Raw genomic sequence first — 19538 nt, 5'->3', positions numbered from 1 at the left:
TAGATGAAAGCCCCAAGTCAGTGGTGGTGGGTAAAGGAGAAAAGGGGATGGTGAGCCCTTATCTGTTCTGACGCATAGACTTGGGGGGAGGAGAAGGAGCCGGTAAAGGAGAACGAGAAGGAGGCCCGTGAGGCGGCAGGAAAACACAAAGCTGACTCTGCCCGCTTCCCTGCTGCGAGCTCCATGCCCAGCTCAAGGAGCACCTGCAAAGCATCAGTGCCGAACAGAAGAAGGAACTGGCTCTTGGTTCCCTCCCTGGGTGCTCCCCACACCTTCCCCACACCTGTGGAGGACGCCACCTGCCATCCAATCGCCCACTCCAAAGCCCTAGGACTCCTCTGTCATTCCTTTCACTTTTGTCCCCAAATCTGTCTCAAATCCATTGACTTTTCAGCATCTCCCTCATTACCACCTCGGTCCAAACTGCCACCATCTCCATCCCCGGATTCTGGATCACTCTCTCCACTGGGACACCCCTCTCCCCACCCCCACCCTGCCCCAGTCTCTTCCCCACGGCTCCCCAGAGTGACCTTTTAAAAACACACAACAGACGATGTCACTCCTCTGCCTCAAGCTCTAGAAGCGCTTCCGAACACACTTGGAATAAAATCCAGACTTCCCCGCTGGGCCTCCAGGGTTCCGTATAAGCCGCCCAGGGCCACCTCTGACTCATCTCTCAGTCCCCTGTGCCCCCGGTCCCCTAGCCTCCCACATGGCCCATCTTTTACCTCTAAGGGCCTTTGCTTTAGAGCCTTGAACAAGACTTTTAAGTAGTAAATATATCTCAACCCTTTAGTTTATATGCCTATATATAAATCTTAAATATATATAACATATATAAAAATATGTTTACTAAATATATATATAAAAGGTATATCCTATATTTTATAAATGTATAACTATTTATATAACTATGTATATTATTTTAGCTGAATCTGTGCTGCATTTCATTAAGTGAAAAGGACCTCAATTCTGTGAGACATCGGCATTCTGTTATTTAGTAGTTTACTCTGGGATGGGCAGTGTGGAATTTGCAACTTATTCTGGGTCATATCCAGTCTCCCAGGGTCCAAAACATAAATCTGGGGTTAATACTGACCACAGATGAGAAAGGAAAAATATACAGGATAAGAAGACACCAAACCACCAGCAAAGAACTATGACCAGGAATCTAAAACATAAAGCCAACTTCCCATTTAAAACGAAGAGAAAAAGGAATAGCTCCTAAAAATGACACCCCAGGGAAAGGAAATGGTGAGTGGTGGATACTCCTTTGGAAGACAGGTGCTCCCTTCTTTATATCTTGGACCTGTGATTCCTCATCCAGTTCCACAAACTCCATGAGTTAATTCTTGAGAGCCCAGAGTGAGATTTTCCAGGGTGAAGTCCAACTTACTCTGGAAAGCTTGGCTAACTTCAGAAAAGTCTCAATGCAAACTGCACCGAGGGCTCCTAAAATGGAATTTGCAAGATGCTAGCAGCTGAAGTCAGGTGGAGCCGCAACAAGGAACACAGACCCCACAGTGATTCCAGAAAGAGACCAGGTTGATTAAAATGTGCGCCTGTCTGGGACATGTGACCTTGTCCTCTAAGAGTTGCTCTGAATTTTTGACCGATGGAATGTCTACATTATGAAAACATAACCAGAAAAAGTTTCCTAAAATATAAGAAAGGAAATGATAAGAATTATAGCTGCATGGGAACAAGTGTTCATTTACTATGGCATCAGATATTGCAGACATCTGAATTTTGTAGGTGGCTAAAATCCAGCAAATTCATTTCTAGGTCAGTTGTCCCTGATTTTTACTGGGGGTGGGGGTTGGGGTGGGGGAAGGACTACAGGAAAATCTGAAGAGCACACTGCTCCAGAAATTTCTCTTCAATGGAGCTTGTCTCTTAGTGGAAGTTTAAAAGGAGAACCTATATATAAACTGATATATTTATATATAGTGGACAAATTAGGAAATAAAACAGTGGTGCATACAAGGAAGAATTAAAATATTAAAGAGGGAGAACTGAAGTCATATAACAGTTTCACTAACTTCCTTTCATGTTGCCCAAAGAATATTCTCTCCTCTGGCCTCTGGTAAGAGTTGCTGAGACCTATTTCCTACCACCTCCAGTGCCTCACGAAGGTGGTTTTGCTGACATCGCCTGGAGAATCGTCACCTTCCGGGCCTGTCCCACGGCTACTGCGTGCAGAGAGGCCTTTTTCCCCATGAGGATGGGCAGGCCGACCCCACACCTGTGACTGACGGCTGGTCACACGCCTGGTGCTTGCTCTCCTTGGTGACAGGGCTTGAGATGAGAACTGAACCCCTACACAAATGCAGTGAGCAGGAGGCTCACTAGCCTTCTTCTTGCTGCCTTCCCCGGGCTGTGTGCGAAAGCCCAGGAGACACAGTTGGTCTTCTCCAGGTGAGCAGGCGTTACAGTCTCTGAATTATCTGGGCTCTAGTTCTATAGACTCTGCATTTCAGACTGCAGAGGGCCTGGTCTTGGGCTCTTGTCTAAGTTCTGTTTTCCATTATTACTGCCAATAAAACATATTTCTAATAGAATCTGAATAGAACATTATCGAACAACCCCCTCCCCAAAATGGAAATATCATTTTTGGTTTTGCTCTTTACCAAAGTAATACATCATTATTGTAAAAACTGTAAGTAATAAGGGGATATAGAAATTAGAACACGAACACTCGCCGTGATCCAATATGACTGCATAGAAGATAACCACTGTTGATGGTTTTATTTATATACATCCTCTTAAACATTTAAATGCACATAAATGAAATCTGTACACTCCAACCACAAATGGGATCACATTATCCTATTCTTTTTTTTAAAATATTTTATTTATTTATTTGACAGACAGAGACACAGCGAGGGCAGGAACACAAGCAGGGGGAGTGGGAGAGGGAGAAGCAGGCTTCCTGCCGAGCAGGGAGCCCGATGCGGGGCTCGATCCCAGGACCCTGGGATCACGACCTGAGCCAAAGGCAGACACTTAATGACTGAGCCACCCAGGCGCCCCCACACTATCCTATTCTTTAACCTTTATTTTCATTGAAAAGTATATTGTGGATATTCTTCCACGTTATACATGTGGATGTATCTCATCTTTTTAAATTGCTGAATTTTCGGGGCGCTTGGGTGGCTCAGTCGGTTAAGCGGCTGCCTTCGGCTCAGGTCATGATCCCAGAGTCCTGGGATCGAGCCCCGCATCGGGCTCCCTGCTCAGCGGAGAGCCTGCTTCTCCCTCTCCCTCTGCCTGCCGCTCTGCCTACTTGTGCTATCTCTCTGTCAAATAAATAAATTTAAAAAAATAATAAAAAAATAAATTGCTGAATTTTCACTGATTGATTGATTCACTGGACAGTACTGAGCACTAACCTTGAGCCAAGCATTGAATTAAGTAACTGACAGAGTGGTTACTAATGTGAGCATTACAGTCCTTTTGGCGTTCCATTGCATGATATTTGTTTAACTAATCCCTCTTGATGGACACTTAGGTTGATTCTGCTTTTTTTTTTTTTATTCCCTTGGCATTTACCTCAGTCCTGGTTCCCGGATTCCCTGAGTCACAGATATTACAAAGAGGTTCTTGATGTCTTTGATAAGTACCATGATCTCCAGACCCTCCCTTAGAAATTCTCCAACAAGAAATTTTCCCCTGGCGCCTTTACATCCTAACTGTGTGTTTCGCAAGAGTTTACACACCAGCGAGGATTAGACTTGAAGAAGCATTGGAACTGGATGGGGAATTCCCCCCCAGCCCCTCCGGGCTGCCCGTATTACAGGCATACACGTAAGAGTGTAGGCTTTACTATCTCTAGCACTTCGGAGGGCACACTCAGCCTGCTCTTTCAAGAGTGCGTGACCATGGTCATGGAAATGACCCCTCTCTTGGTTTGGCCCAAAGAGATCTTTTGTCCAAACAGCACCCTAAGTGCTCTGTTTCTTGATGCTCCCTCCTGACCTTCATTCAGCCACTCATTCGCTCCTCTCCCTGGTACTTCACGTCCAGCTCTTGGCTGACTCCCCACCACTCCCTCCTGGATGGCCACCAGTTAGAGGTGAACCTACATTGTATGCTTCACGTGCCCTAGTAAGTGGCCAAGGGCCGTACTAAATGGTCACCTTCCAGGGCTGCAGAAACTACAGAGCTGTCTCAAAGACAGAGACTGTTGGAGTGCCCGAAGTTGAGGGCTTGCAGATGTCCCCTTGCCATCACACCTGCCTGTCTGGGCTGCCTCGGGGCCGGGGGCCAGGTCAGAGCCGGCTGCCGTGGTGGAAAATGGGCGGACCTCTGGGGGTCCTCAACACTCCTCCAGGGCTGTCATAGGCTAAGACCCTACCACAGCCGGCTTCTGTGGAATTCTGATCACTGGAAATGTCTACTTAACTAAAGGCACTAAATGTCCTCTTTACATTTAAAAGAGAGTAATTATTACCTTGGGTTTTGACAAGACAATGAAGCAAAACAGTAAGCCATCATGCGCTGAAGAGGACAAACAGGTCATCTACGGGGATCCGGGCCTCACCACTTCACCAGCAGCGGGAAGTACCAGAGGAGTGCTACTCCCTGTTTTTAGAAATCCTCTTGGGGCCACAGATGCATTTGGTTAATTGCTACAAGCCCCTCCATAGAGTCTAAGAATAGTTCATAATTATTTTTTTTTATTTATTCAGCAAGCATGTGTTTAACATCTACTGTTTCCTGGCTTCGCATGAATATTCTTACTAAAAAATAGTATCCTACATGGGATAGGAAAAGGAAGGGAATCTGGGATTCTGGTTGCAGCTCAAAGCAGTTTGCATTAATATTTTATTTTCACAATGTTGCTATAGAGTTGGTGAGAGGGCTATTATACCTTGGTTTTACCCAAAGGACAAGGGGTTCAGAGAAGCTAACTATTATGACAAAGTCCTGCAGGATCAGAGGCACCCTTCCCATCCCCCACCCCTCCACATCCCCGCTCCATCACCTGTGGTGTTTGAAGGGCTGCTTCTGCTGGAACGTACCGATCGACCACTTTCTACCCTGGCCAACATGGCTGAAATATGAATGTTTGTCCATCCAACAAACGTCTAGGTGAGAAGGCTAACAGGAAGACTATGAAGTTGCATCTTTTAAGCTCTTGCACATTTTGCATCCTCCAGCAGGGTGTGTGGAAACAGAATTGGACTTGCCAGCAGAAAAACAAAATTGAAGTCTTTATTATAGTACCGTCTTATGGGACCTTGGGGAAGTCATTTGACCTCTCTCTTGGTCTCACTCTTCTTCAGAAAGTAGGCATAATAGGGGCGCCTGGGTGGCTCAGTCGTTAAGCGTCTCCCTTCGGCCCAGGTCATGATCCCAGGGTCCTGGGATCGAGCCCCGCATGGGGCTCCCTGCTCGGCGGGAAGCCTGCTTCTCCCTCTCCTGCTCTCCCCGCTTGTGTTCCCTCTCTCGCTGTGTCTCTCTCTGTCAAATAAATAAAATCTTAAAAAAAAAAAAAAAAAGAAAGTAGGCATAATAACACCTTCTCCCAGGGCTGTCTGAAGGACTAAGTGAGAAAAGGAGTCCCAGTGAACCCGGAAAAAAGCTCAACATTGTGTCTTGCATCCAACAGGTGCTCAGTACACATCCACTATTAATCTAAATGAAACAAAGGTTCAGTGGATTGTTTACAAAGATGAGCCTTCCAGAGTTGGGAACACTCTCCCCCTTGCTTTAATGGAGAATTAGAAAAACAAGAGCAGAACAGTCACATGAGGGAAGAAAATAAGAGAACTACTGTTAGCTTCCAACCTGACTCCCCTCCCTGGGATCACTTGCCAAAATGTGACAGACGTTTGCGGATTTGTACCCAGAGAGGACTCGTGCCAGACTCCCATGGCTGAGTGTTTTCCCTGCATGGAAGTTATTATGCTAACCTGAAATTAAGCAAGAGGTCCCATTAGAGAAGCGGCAGATGGAGAGCAGGACACTGTTTCTTTCTCTGGTCTTCTATCCTGAGGCTGCGGAGGGCTAAGTGGGGTTTGGGTGGAATCAGAGCAGGCTCAGACAAAGATGCTCAAGAACTGATGGTTTCCTTCTGCGGAGCCTATTTCCCATTGACCATTCCCGCTTATGTCACTTTTAAGAAGTCCATGAAGTGAGGACAGCTGGGATATTCACACATTTTGACGCTAGGTGAATAGCAAGGTGGTTGGCAAATACTCCTGGCGATTGTTCCGTTGGTAGTGACCAAAGCGACTGTGTATGGACTTGTCAGTGAAGTGAATCTTTCTTCTACTAAGAATAGCTGGGGAGCTGGTAGCTTCCTCGTCTAGGGCCAAAGTTTACCAGGAATGGTATTAGGTTTGTCTTTCTTCTTACCTCCTGTTTTGCCTAGGAAACCGAGTGGTCTCAAGGCATTTTTTGGATGGTAATACAGTCACTGTAAGTCAGCTAAGGAAAAGACAAAGTCCCCCAGAATACAACAGACGCTCTATGGGGCTGATCGCCTTTCATAGGAGGGGTGACAAAGCACAATGGTTAAGTACATGGGTGTTGGAATCAGAGGGTCCTCAGATCCAACCCTCGTGACAAGACATACTAGCTGTATGGCCCTTAGGGACTTACCACCCCCCACCATATCCTCATGCCTCCTTCCTCACCTGCTTCAGATCTGCTCCAATGTCCCCTTCTCAGTGGCGCCCTCCCTTACCTCCCAGTAAAAATTTTAACACCTTCTGCTCTACTTTGCTGATTGCCTTAACACTTATAATAAACTATCACCTTAATTTTATTGTCTATCTTCCCCAACCACAATAGATTCATTTTTACCAAAAAGCCAAAAATAAAAATTTAAAAATCTGAATTTTAACCATGGTATGCCTGTACTTTAAATCATTTCTTTCCTTTAGCTCACAGGGCTTTCCATATGCATTAGAAGGTGTGCCTTTAAACATTTAAATCTGTCTGCAATAGATCAAATAATAGGATTGGAAAGTTAGAATAAACACCATTCCTGGAGTGAAACTGAGAGCTACGTGCTGGAGTATACAGAAGCTTAGAGCAATGTCTTCCTTCCTGGAGATGCCATTTCCCTTTGAATGATTTCACAAGAATTTCCTAAGCATGTGTTGTGTACCTAGAGCGGTGCAAGATATTACAGTGGATTCAAAGCACAGATGGATTCAAATGGGATGGCATGGCAGGGCAGACAGGTCGGCTGGTCAGCCTGAGAACCCCATTGTTTCACATCACAGACGTAGTCTCTACACTCAAGGAGCATAATCTAGGCAAGCCAGTGATGCGTTACCCATGAAGCACTGCGGGTAGGAGTCATTTTCACTGTGACACTGGGCTCAGGGGTAGTTAGAATGATGGAATTTTGCCTATAAGCCTATTCGTTAAAAAAAGGTTCAGGTGGCTTCACAGTCACAAGAGAACAAGGCAGTGCACCAGGTGAGTACAAAGAGAAAGTGATGCTTTTCTCTTGAACCTTCCCTGCCCCTCAGTCCTCAGACTCCCTCAAAAAACACGGAGCTGTGAGTGATGCTACAAATTCCGAGCCTGTTTTCATTAGTCCCAGACGCCAGAAGAAATGATGACAATAAACTAATCTCTTTAGAGATTTATGAGGACATGATATCAGATTTGAATTGTAAAAACACCCTGAGGATGAAGCTTGCAGGATAGCTCTGAATATAGCATCTCATGACCAAATTTTGGGTGAAACCTGTTCCTCTCTGCTTGGGTAGGAACTGCAAATAGGGTGAATGAAGATTCCCCCACCCCCCCCAGTACTTGGAATAACAACAGTGAGGGGAAGAGGATTCCTTTGGGCCACGGTGTTGGACAGGAAATCACAGAGGTGGCTTAGAGTCTTGGAGCATGTATCCTCACTTATCTCCTGAGAGAAGGTGGAAAAGCCCTGAGATATAAAGAGCACATGGCACTGACTTAGAGGAAGTCCCCCGTGTGACTTCCAAGGAGAAAACAATTTGCTGGTGGAAGTCTCGAAGACCGATCAAGGCTCAGTCCCCGGGCCATCACCCCATTGCTATCTCCCCTTTCTCCCTCCTCAGCTCCCACCATGTTTGGCATTCAGGGTCCGCATGATCCTCCTCTGGGACTCCAGCCCAATCCCTCTGCATCCATCCAGGCTTCTTTCTGACACCCCCCTTCCACCCTGTTCACCACTGGAGGCAACCTAGCATGGTAGTTGGGAGGATGGTCTTTCTGGAGAGACCTAGACAGGAACCCCAGCTCTGTCTTGCCAGAATATCCCTCACCCCCACCCCTTCCCAAAGCAAAAAAAAAAAAGAGAGAGAGAGAAAACATTTTTAGTTTCTTGAAACTACAGCATGTTAAACATCTCCATTTCCAAAAAGACTCATGGCTTCACATTTGCATAATTCAAAGTTCACTTGGATGTTTTTCTTTTTCTTTTCTTTTTTTTTTTTAAAGATTTTATTTATTTATTTGAGAGAGAGAGAATGAGAGACAGAGAGCATGAGAGAGAGAAGGGTCAGAGGGAGAAGCAGACTCCCTGCCGAGCAGGGAGCCCGATGCGGGACTCGATCCCGGGACTCCAGGATCATGACCTGAGCCGAAGGCAGTCGCTTAACCAACTGAGCCACCCAGGCGCCCCCACTTGGATGTTTTTCATAGTCAAAGAAATAGCCCCAAAGTAATACAGAGGTCTCCATCTCTAGCAAGACAGATAGTGTTTGCAGATTTTTAAAAGACCCTTTTTTTTTTTTTTTTTAAAGCTTCTCCCTGTCAAGGTTTAAAGAAATCTACAATCAGAGTTTCAGGCTGAGCAGGGATCCTGTTTCATTAGTTTATCTACCATATATCTCCATTGTTCAGGTCAGGCTTGGTCGGGAAACTACCTGTGAGAATTTTTATTTACCATGTATTCCTATTCTAGTGTTTCCTGGCCTTTTATATGTCTTAGCACACATATCCGTGCAGCACCCTGGGGTAGGTGGGTGAGGGTGACCAAGGCTCTAGGAAGCCTGAGGGCTCCTGCCACCTGGACAGGGCGTGTGAGATTTCCTGGTGCCACAGTATAATAATCATTGCGTAACGTGCGTGTGGTCTCCTTTGCTCCTTTCACCCTGGAGTGTGTGCATGTGTGTGTGTGTGTGTGTGTGTGTTCGTATGCCAGGCGTCAGTGCAACTGTGAGCATCCTGTCAGCTCTGTGGGTTGAATTCCGCGTGCTTTTACAGTCTCCTCAGTAAAACTTCCAGGGCGCCCGGCTGGCTCAGTCGGTGGAGCTTGTGACTCTTGATCTCAGGGTCGTGAGTTCGAGCCCCACGTTGGGTGTAGAGATTACTTAAATAAAAAAATAAATCTTAAAAAAAAACCACCCAACTTTTCAAAGCTGCTGCTTTGCCCTCTGACATTCATTTTTAACCAGGCTTTTGTTTCTTTTTTTTTTTTTTTAAAGATTTATTTATTTATTTATTTGACAGAGAGAGAGAGACAGCTAGAGAGGGAACACAAGCAGGGGGAGTGGGAGAGGGAGAAGCAGGCTTCCCGCTGAGCAGGGAGCCCGATGCGGGGCTCGATCCCAGGACCCCAGGATCATGACCTGAGCCGAAGGCAGACGCTTAACAACTGAGCCACCCAGGCGCCCCTAACCAGGCTTTTGACTGTTGATTAGAAAGAAGCCCTGAAAATAATTACATTATCCAGAAATAAGATCATTTGTCTTTTTCTTTTAAAACAATTTTCTTGTTATAATCACTTCAATTGTTTCTAAATTAAGCCTTATGAATGGTTCGGCAGAATGGATGGTCTCCATGAGCAGAAATGCTTCCCAAAAGAACCAAGCCTTGTTACTAGAACTGACCTGTTGCAGAAATCCCCGTCTATTTGCTGAACAGGATTAACAAGAGGACCAGCTGAGGCAAGTGTTGTAGGGCCTTGTGGACCTCAAGCTTGACAACAGGAATATTATGGAATAACTATTAGATCATAGGCCACGGTGTCCAACAGATCAGGGTCCAAATCCTGCTCTGCCACTCAAGAATACGGCAGGCTACTCTCAGCTCCTCAGTTTTGCCACCTGCAAAATAGTGATCATGAGTGTGTGGGGTGCACGTGGTTGTTAGGAAGTAAACAGACCTAAGATGCCTTTACGTACATGGGGAAGGAGAAGGATGCACACTCCCTCTGCCTCTATTCGGGCCACTCCTCAGGAAGCACTAATGTCACTGGGTAAGTTTCCAGGTTACAGATTTGCCAAAAACAAGGATTACAGTTTGTTCATTCCCCTCTGCTTCTCGCTTTCAGCTGGCTCTAGAGATAAGCAGGAATCTCTGGCACTGTCTCCCCCATCCCTTCTGCTTACAGGTACTACAGTGACTCTCTCCCCTCCAGTTTAGCTGCCCGATGGTGGTAATGCTGAAATTTGAGTTGAGAGGGTGGAGGCCTCGCATGGGCCTCGAGCCTAAATCATCCACTCCAACCTGATCCGTGGAGAGGCCTGCCCTGGTTGTCCGGCTAATAAGAAGTGCTTTGATTTCCCGAGGTCTGTATCTTTATAGTTCCCAGTGGGAAGAGGAGGGGACTGGCAGAACAGGATTTGGATATTTCCAGGTCTCGGTACAACATCAACTAACACTACCTCATGGAATAAAATGGTAGCCCACACACACCAAAAAGAAGCGTCACTCTCCTAACAAAGGCGATATGCAATCCTCCAAGATGTTCCCATTCTAGAGATAGGGATGCTTCCACTCCCTTTTTAAAAATTCCCTTTCTTGTGTTAGCAACCAGATAATGCTCAGCTGGACCTTTCTGTCAGAATGTCAGCCCTTCCTGCCTAGGTGTGGATGGTGGGAAGTGAGCAGCCTTGCATCTCATCTTTTGCCAGGTGATGAGGCAGGGCTGCCTCTTCTGAGAGGTGTTTGCATTTGGCCCTGGGAAATCTGAACTGTAGAGATGACATCCTCCCATACAGCAGGCTCTCTTTTTCAGCAGGGAAGGCAGACTGGGTTTCTTTCTTTCTTTTTTTTTTTAAATAAAAAATGGATTCAAATGCAGAAATGGCCAGAGTGTCATTACATGCTTTTATGCTCTGTTAAAAACCACACATAGCTAAGGTGGCAACAAAGCAAACGCCCATCAACAGATCAATGGATAAAGAAAATGTGGTATATAAACACCACAGAATATTATTCAGTCTTAATAAAGAATGAAATTCTGATAGATGCTATACACCATGGATGAACCTTGAAAATATTATGCTAAGTGAAATAAGCCAGCCATAAAAGAACAAATATTGCATGAATAGTCAAATTCAGAGAGACAGAAAGTAGAAGAGAGGTTACCGGGGCTAGGAGAAACGGAGTGAACAAGGAGTTAGCGCTTACTGTGTATATAGAGTTTCTGTTTGAGGTGATGAGAAAGTTCTGGAGATGGACTGTGGTAATGGTTACACAACATTGTGAATGTACGTAATGCCACTGAATTGTGCACCTAAAAATGGTTAAAATGATAAACTCCATGTTATGTATATTTTACCACAAAAAATAAAGAAACAAATTAAGAAAGAAAGAAAAAAAAATTGAAGAAAAAAGAAAGAATTACCCAGCAGTCCTGGGATACCAACTCCATGGAAGAGAAGGGCCCAGAATTCCACCCTAACTTCCCAGCATCCACATGTCCCTGGGGCAGAGCTTTTCTGAGTGGCCAAGACAAGATCAAAGCCAAAGGAAACAATGCTCTTCACAAGACCTGGCAAAAAGCACTTATTAAAGCAGTCCCATTGACAAAATAACGGACTCCATGATTGTTTCTGTTCATTCAAGGGGACAGCAGGCCCCAGAGGCAGGGAGGGGCAGGCAGGATTCTGCTTTCAAAGGCTGCCTGAACCTTTGACCAAATAGTCACCGAATAAGCCTGTTATAGTCCCCAGCACATGATTTATGACCATAGATAGTATTTATTTCCAAATTAGAACTGTAAATTCTCTAGATGTTTCTAAAGAAAAAAAAAAAAGGATGATTTCCATCAAACAATGGCATTTTTTGGCTACCATAACTACAAAACTTAACTCCCTCATTTCTGCTCATGGAATATAAAAAAAGTTTCTGATTTTATTGTGCCATTATAAACAGATTTCCTCCTAAAATGTTTCTAGAATATGTTAACTTTTTTGGTTTTCTTAATAATCCTGGCTAAGAATATCATAATTTGTAAAAATATATTCACACACACACACACATATATAAATATAATTCTTTTATCCATGAAAAAAAGCAACTGCCAGCTATAATTCAGTGGAGTTAAATAGAAAGAGCGTAATTTACGTCTGCATCTTTATTCCTAATAACAACTGTAAAAATAACTAAAATATTCTGAACGTTGTAGTCATGGAGACACTTCTACCTCCAAAGCGTAAAATATAATTTGTTGAGGAATGTCTAGTAAGACAGAATGAAAACTAACCGAGACAAGCAAACCTAATCAAAGTCTTTAAATTCTAGTTTCTCTTCTTTCAATTTGGATTAATTCCTAACAACTTAGTGCCCAGAAATAACCACAACAGAAAGTACCTGGCAAATTTAAAAAGCTTCAGACTAATTAGAACAGAGAAAAGAAACCCATGTATCAGAAATCCAGAAACAGCAGTCAAATAACATGAAATCATCCTGTGTTCTTTCATCTGCAAATGGAGTTGTCTTACACTTTATTTTAACCAAATAAAGTATTTTGACTAGATTCCAATTCTGATGGACCCTGAAGTGGGGAAGGAAAGCTACGTGATGAATAATAGATAAATAAGATGGAGCCCCTATTCTGCAAGAGCTAACAGTCTAGTGTACCAACATACAATGAGAGCTACAAATGTGTACCTTATAGGTAATTTGAAACATTCTAGTCATCACATTAAAAATTAAGAAGAAACAGGTGGATGAATTTTACTAATATATTTCATGTAGCCAAACTGTATTCAAAACGTTATCATTTCAACACGTAATCAATTTAAAAATTATTAATGAAGTATTTTACATCCCTCTTTTTTTGGTCATTGTTCTAAATCTTTGAAACTCAGAATATATTTTGTACTTACAACACATCTCCGTTTGGGCCAGCCACGTTTCCGATGTTTAATAGCCACATGTAGTCGATGCTACTGTATTGAACAGAGGGGACAGCAGGAAGCATAGAAAATATACAAAGAGCTCAAAAGCAAGACCAGCCTCATCGGGGCTATCTATGAGAGCCATAAATAAAACATCTGGGGCGTCTTCAAAGAGGTGGTTGCATCTGAATTGAGTCTTAAGAGTCTTTAAGTTAGGAAATGGTCTACTCAGACTTGCAACTGTGTAAAGAGCTGACTGATGGCTGAAGGGAAGATCAGATGGTTGGGACAAGGATAGAAGGAATCAACAGTCTAGACAAGAGATGTTGGGGACCAGGGCAAAGGCCAGGGTGGATTTAAAATCTATTCTGGAGGTGGAATTAGGAGATACAGTGACTGACTGGAAATGACGAGACAATGTTGAAGACATCCTACATGGTTACCCAGCAACCATTTTTCTGACCTTCTCTGTTAACAGAAATTTGATTTTGTTCAGGTGTTTTGTACCTTCTGCAGTGCCTTGTTTGGGGGGGGGGGGGTGAGTGGGAGGAAGATGAAAGGATTCTTAGCCCCAGGAGGGTGGATCAGTTTTATTTATCATCGACTGGCTTAGGAAGGAACATGACATCCAACTTTGGCCAATGAGACTTGTAGATTGGCCTGCAAGCGTGAAGGGCTTCTTAGATCTTTTTTTTTTTTTTAAGATTTTATTTATTTATTTGACAGAGACAGAGATAGCGAGAGCAGGAACACAAGCAGCGGGAGTGGGAGAGGGAGAAGCAGGCTTCCCCTCGAGGAGGGAGCCCGATGTGGGACCCGATCCTAGGACCCTGGGATCATGACCTGAGCCAAAGGCAGATGCCCAACGACTGAGCCACCTAGGCGCCCGGGCTTCTTAGATCTTAAGAACAAATACAAGGAGGACAGAGTCTCCTTCTGCCTCTAGTGTGGGGTGTGGTGAGGATGTCACGGCTGGGACTGCTGCAGCCAGTGTGGTGTCATCCTGAGCTGAGTCACCCAACATCTGAGAATGGCAGAGTGGATACACGGCCTCTGGATGACATCGTTCAACCATGGAATTACCCAACCCGGAAACGCTCCACCTCTGGACTTTTTGTTTTGTGAGAGGATGTATGTATGGATCACTTCAGACATATGGGGGTCATCCCTTATTTGCAGGTGATAGCATACTAACAGATAGGAAAAGGGAAGAATCTAGACAATGCCTCAACCACTGGTAATAGCTATGTCTTTCCTTTGTTCAGGATGTTAGACAGCATGTGAAACTCTTTCACCTCACAAATCCTCCTGACAGTCCAGGGAGCTGTTGAGGCAGATGGTCTTGTCTGCTTTGACCTGCATAGCATCCCTCTCCCCAGTTCTTCCTTTGCATTTCCAGCAACTGGTACAGTACTTGGAATTTAAAAAAAAAAAAAGACTGCTATCACTTCTTGAGCTTTTTCTGTGTCAAAACTGTTAAATGTTTTATATACAAAATCTCATTTACTCCTCATTTTATCTCCTCATTTACAGAGCTGACAACAGCGCTGTGAGTGGGTATTATCATCACCATTTAACAGATGAGGAAACTGAAACTCAGAGGGGTTAAATTATAAAATCAAGGTCTCAAAGTTAGTGACGTGAACCCAGGTATGTCTCTCTGGAAAGGTTATATTCTTTTTTTTTTTTTTTTTTCCCATTTTCTTTTCTTTTTTTTTTTATTCTTATGTTAATCCCCATACATTACATCATTAGTTTTAGATGAAGTGTTCCATGATTCATTGTTTGTGCACAACACCCAGTGCTCCATGCAGAATGTGCCCTCCTCAATACTCACCACCAGGCTAACCCATCCTCCCACCCCCCTCCCCTCTAGAACCCTCAGTTTGTTTTTCAGAGTCTCATTGTTCGTCTACCCCTCCGATTTCCCCCGCTTCATTCTTCCCCTTGGAAAGGTTATATTCTTTACCACCATAATATAATAGCACAGAGCAAGGCCCTGTGTTTATTGAACAAATGAGCCAATCGATAGAATGAAATAAACAGGTGCTCAAAGAGATTAAGTACCTTGCAGAGAGGCACCCAGCTAAAGACATGTCCATGACCTAACACAAGGCTTCTAACCCCAAAGCCATTGTCCTTCCTACCACATTTTGTGACTATCATTTCTCCCCCAGCTTTGTTGAGGTATAAGTGACAAACCATGGCTATCATTTATTTGGCACTTTAAGTCAGAGACCGCTTTGAATGGTTCCTGGCAATTTCTTTGTGTATGAGTCTTTTCTTCGCAACCAGATTATCAATTCCTTGGGGTGGCACAGCTTTTCTGTAGCTCTCATAGCAATCAGAATAATGTATTTTTTTCCTAGCTAAGAGCTTGATTTTAGAATACAGTATTCATCATGGTTAGGATGACAATGACTCCTGGTTTGCCTGCAATCGTCTTGATTTACACCTGTTGCACCAGCTTTACTATTAATAGAGTAATAGCAATACTCTGAAAAGTAATCCTGTTTGGACAATAAACTGTATGGTCACCTTAATCATGGTAAACAAGAGCTTAGTTTGGCCTGTTCAGCTATGCTCCATCAACCATGCCCAGCACAGCTGTTTTTGGATAAAGATTGATCCAGTCGTCAAGGTTCATATTCAACACCGGAACACAGAGAGCTTTCATGCATAGAGCCTACCATACCTCCCCACCTCTTCTGTCCCCCATTTATCCCATATTCTCCTGTCTCTCAAAATCTCTTCTCCTTTGTATCACGGGTTTCCCTCCCAGCAGCCTCTTTCCAGCCTGCATCTCACATCCTAAGGTGCGCCAGCAGAATGGGGTAATAGGTTTGAAAAGTCAGGGAAATGCATTCTAACAATCCTGTTACTGTGCATCAGCTTTTCATGGCTGAAATCTTTGTATCTAACGATCGATACCGCTTTGTAAACAATAAGATAGGAAAAAGCAAACCTTTTGTGGCTAACCATCCACCTTTTGGCCTCTATGTTGTATGTGAATATGTATATGCCCTGGGAATGTGGGCTCACATGGTCAACTAGAATGAAAAAAAAAAAAAAATATATATATATATATATATATTTTTTTTTTACCAGCGAAAATGTATCATGGTGGCAACAAGAGATTCCCAACAAGTTAATGCCATTATGAGCTCAGCTTAAACTACTTCGAGCTCTGGAATTATTATGACTAATGAGGTGAGAATAAGGAGCAAACTAATTTTTTTTTCTTTTAAGATTTATTTATTTATTTGAGAGAGAGAGAGAGAGAGCATGATCTGAAGCGGACTCTGTGCTGAGTGCAGAGCCCAATGCCAGGCCCAATCCCAGGACCCTGAGATCACAACCTGCGCCAAAACCAAGAGTCGGATGCCCAACCGACCACACCACTCAGGCACCCCAAGGAGCAAAATAATTCTTAGACTATGCATATTGAGGTATCTTACCAGAGGGGGCCTACCAGAGATTAAATTTTTGTTCCCCCTCTTTTTTATTAAGACAAATGGCAAAAATCAGATCTCAGTGGCCTCATTTAATAAATGTAGACCTAGAGGCCTTGCTATCTATGGAGGGGAGTGTTTCAAGAGCCTTCATTCTGACAATTTAATAAAAAAGCTGGTTCAGGGCGCCTGGGTGGCTCAGTTGGTTAAGCGACTGCCTTCGGCTCAGGTCATGATCCTGGAGTCCCGGGATCGAGTCCCGCATCGAGCTCCCTGCTCGGCAGGGAGTCTGCTTCTCCCTCTGACCCTCCTCCCTCTCATGCTCTCTGTCTCTCATTCTCTCTGTCTCAAATAAATAAATAAAATCTTTAAAAAAAAAAAAAAAAAGCTGGTTCATTGTGTTAAAAACCTTGGGAAAGAGATTCCATGAGGTGGCAGATGCTTTAAGAGGCCTTCACTCGGCACACGTGGGGCTCACGGGCATCCTAAAAGTAGCTGTATAGGGGAACTTTCTTGGTTGGGACATCCTCTTGCCTGACTTGTTAGCAGGACCAGCTAGGAGTCCCTGAAGCAGTGAACAAGCAGTGACTGTCAGACCGCACAGGATCAGTGTCCAACATCACACAATGTGACAGTGAGAAGCAAGTATGGGGTTGAGACCTTAGCAATTTATGGTAGGCATGTAGAAGTCAGGGTCATTTCTGAATTGAATAAGGCCCGGAGACTGCTGAACAATTAAAGGAAGGATCAGATTAAGAGAGATGTATTAGCTTCCCTGCTTGTAGGATATATGGGAATTCTGAAAATTTAACTAAAAAATAAGAGAGATGTCACTTCACTTGTACCCCATTGCACCCCATGTTGTAGAATAGTTCCCCCAGTTGTAAATGCATCTGACAAGAGAATCTGGCTGGATGAGATTGTTCTGGTAAGATCTGGCTCAAACATACACTATACATAGTGTGTTTTGTTTTATGGTTATTAAATTAATCTTACTAGAATCTCTGCTATGCAATGTGTATGTTGTTGATTCTTATTCACCCTGACAATAAATTACGCCATGGTACCCATGGTAACTTCTGGAGGGATTAATGCAGTCAAAGGCAATAGTGGCCCCTTCTCACTTGCCTATGTCTCTGTCTTCCCTTTAAGATTTTATTATTCCTTTATCAACAACATCTTTCCAATAAGCAAAACAATCTCACGCTGTAATCCTTTTTCCTTTCCTTGCTCTTCCTGGGCTCCATGTCAATATTTACACATCACCTCTCACTCCTACTGTTTGCCTATGATGGCCTTCAGATCCTGTTCGCAACCTCTCATCAAATAACCTCAGATTTTCCATTATTTAATATCATCTTGTATAACATTCCCACTTTGACAGGACAACAACTTTCCAAAGTCCAGCGCTAGCCTCTCTTTTAAAAAGAAAATTAGTTGAACATTCAACCATGGTGAGCTGTGAGAATATTATCCAATGCTGTTTGCTAATTTCTCACTGTTCCTCAATTTTCATTGTCTCTGTGGAAGCCAATAAAGAACATGGCCCGAGCTCAGAAAGCTGCTGGACCAACTGCTCAGAGGGGCTTGCCATCACTAACTCCTATGATTCCTCTTCCCAAAGAGTAAGAAAAAAGGGGGAGAAGAAAGGTGAGAAGGAAATTTGGCTGTCTTTCTTCCTTTCCTTAGTCTGATGAAGTATCTTGAATTCCAACAGTCCAAAAAATCTCATTTTCTCATGACATTATTTTTCATTTGTCCTCCATCACCCCCATTTCCAGATAGTCACTGGTTTTTATCCATTCTATTAACCACATACATCTCCTATCAATCTCAGAAAAGTTTATTTTATTGTTTCCCCTTTCTCCATCCCTTGCCCACACTGCCTTTGTTTCTAGAAAAATGCCCAGATACAATCAGCCTTCAACAGATACTGATAGAGTGAATGTGAACATAATTTCTTGCTTGCACTAGTGTATTCATTTCCTAACTAGTCTCCCCTCAAGATTATTCCTCACACAGCTATCAGAGAGGATATTTTTTAAAAACTCACATCTCTCTATGCCACTTTGTTGCTTGCAAACACCAATAACGGACCATTGTCTTCAATGTCAAGTCTAACCTCTCAGTCTGACGTTACAAATTGCCTCAAAATCTGGCCCCAACCTGTCTTTTCTAAAGCTTTTGACCCTCTCTTGATTCACTCCTGCTGTAGCCACAGAGAGGGGCAGGCTCTTCTTAAATGGCCATAAGCTCTTGCCCTCACTACCCTTCCTCATATGGCCCCGGCTTCTACCAAATAAAGCCTGAATCAATGCTCAGTCTCTAGTTACAAATGATCATTCATTGAGCATGTTCTGGGTGTCAAATGCTATCTTGAGTATATTAGATACCATTCCAGTATTTCTTCTATTCTATTCTATTATTATCCAATAATAACAATGAAAGTTGGGCATTAATTCATTCCCTAACTTGTGCATCCACTTGATAATGCCGAATCCAGGATTTAACCCCATATATCTGCCACCAAAGACTAGCTACTCTTACCCACCAAGTACACCATCTCCCACTCCACCCCACCCCCCTGCCATTTGTCTCTAGCTAGTGCTCACCGTATTATGCGAGAGTTGCTGTTGATAGATGAAAGTTCCCTGGAGGGATTGTGAACACCTCAATAGCAAGGCTGGTAGTTATACATCTGCACACCTCTAATGCTCAGCATAACACTGACACATAGGTTGTGCAAACCCCCCCCCCCCTTTTTTTTTTTGGTAATTTAATTTGAATCTATGCATCCAATAACAGGAAGAAGCTCGATCCCGGTTGGATCAGATAGTTGAACCACATGTAGATCTCAGAACTCTTTTACCTAGAAAGAGCAAATCCAGTACTCGATTGGATAAGGAAGCTGAATCTCTACTTCCATCTCCAACCTACTCCATAAATTATTATTTTGAATTCATCTATAGGAACCTGGCAGTGTAATATTCATGGCAGCCGTCTGTAATTC

The 19538-nt window shown here is 43.6% G+C and overlaps 1 protein-coding gene across 17 annotated transcripts in view; it reads right to left on the bottom strand.

Annotated features, from left to right (window-relative positions):
- NCALD (neurocalcin delta) overlaps positions 1–19538 on the bottom strand; it is a 383100-nt gene that overhangs the window by 26318 nt on the left and 337244 nt on the right. For 2 of the 17 annotated variants that reach the window (XM_064588034.1, XM_064588030.1), the window contains one exon: positions 9837–10052. The exons of the other annotated variants lie outside the window; for them this stretch is intronic. The gene's annotated coding sequence lies outside the window, so the exon portion shown is untranslated. The remainder of the gene's footprint in view (positions 1–9836; positions 10053–19538) is intronic. 17 annotated transcript variants of the gene reach the window in all.

The sequence above is a fragment of the Mirounga angustirostris genome, unplaced genomic scaffold (genome assembly GCF_029215605.1).
Source record: "Mirounga angustirostris isolate CCGP_5_RB_7025 unplaced genomic scaffold, mMirAng1.0.hap1 SCAF_4, whole genome shotgun sequence".
In the NCBI taxonomy this organism is placed as follows: Eukaryota; Metazoa; Chordata; class Mammalia; order Carnivora; family Phocidae; genus Mirounga; species Mirounga angustirostris.
Note: the sequence above shows the minus strand (reverse complement) of the source record. Positions and strands in the feature narration are given on the sequence as shown.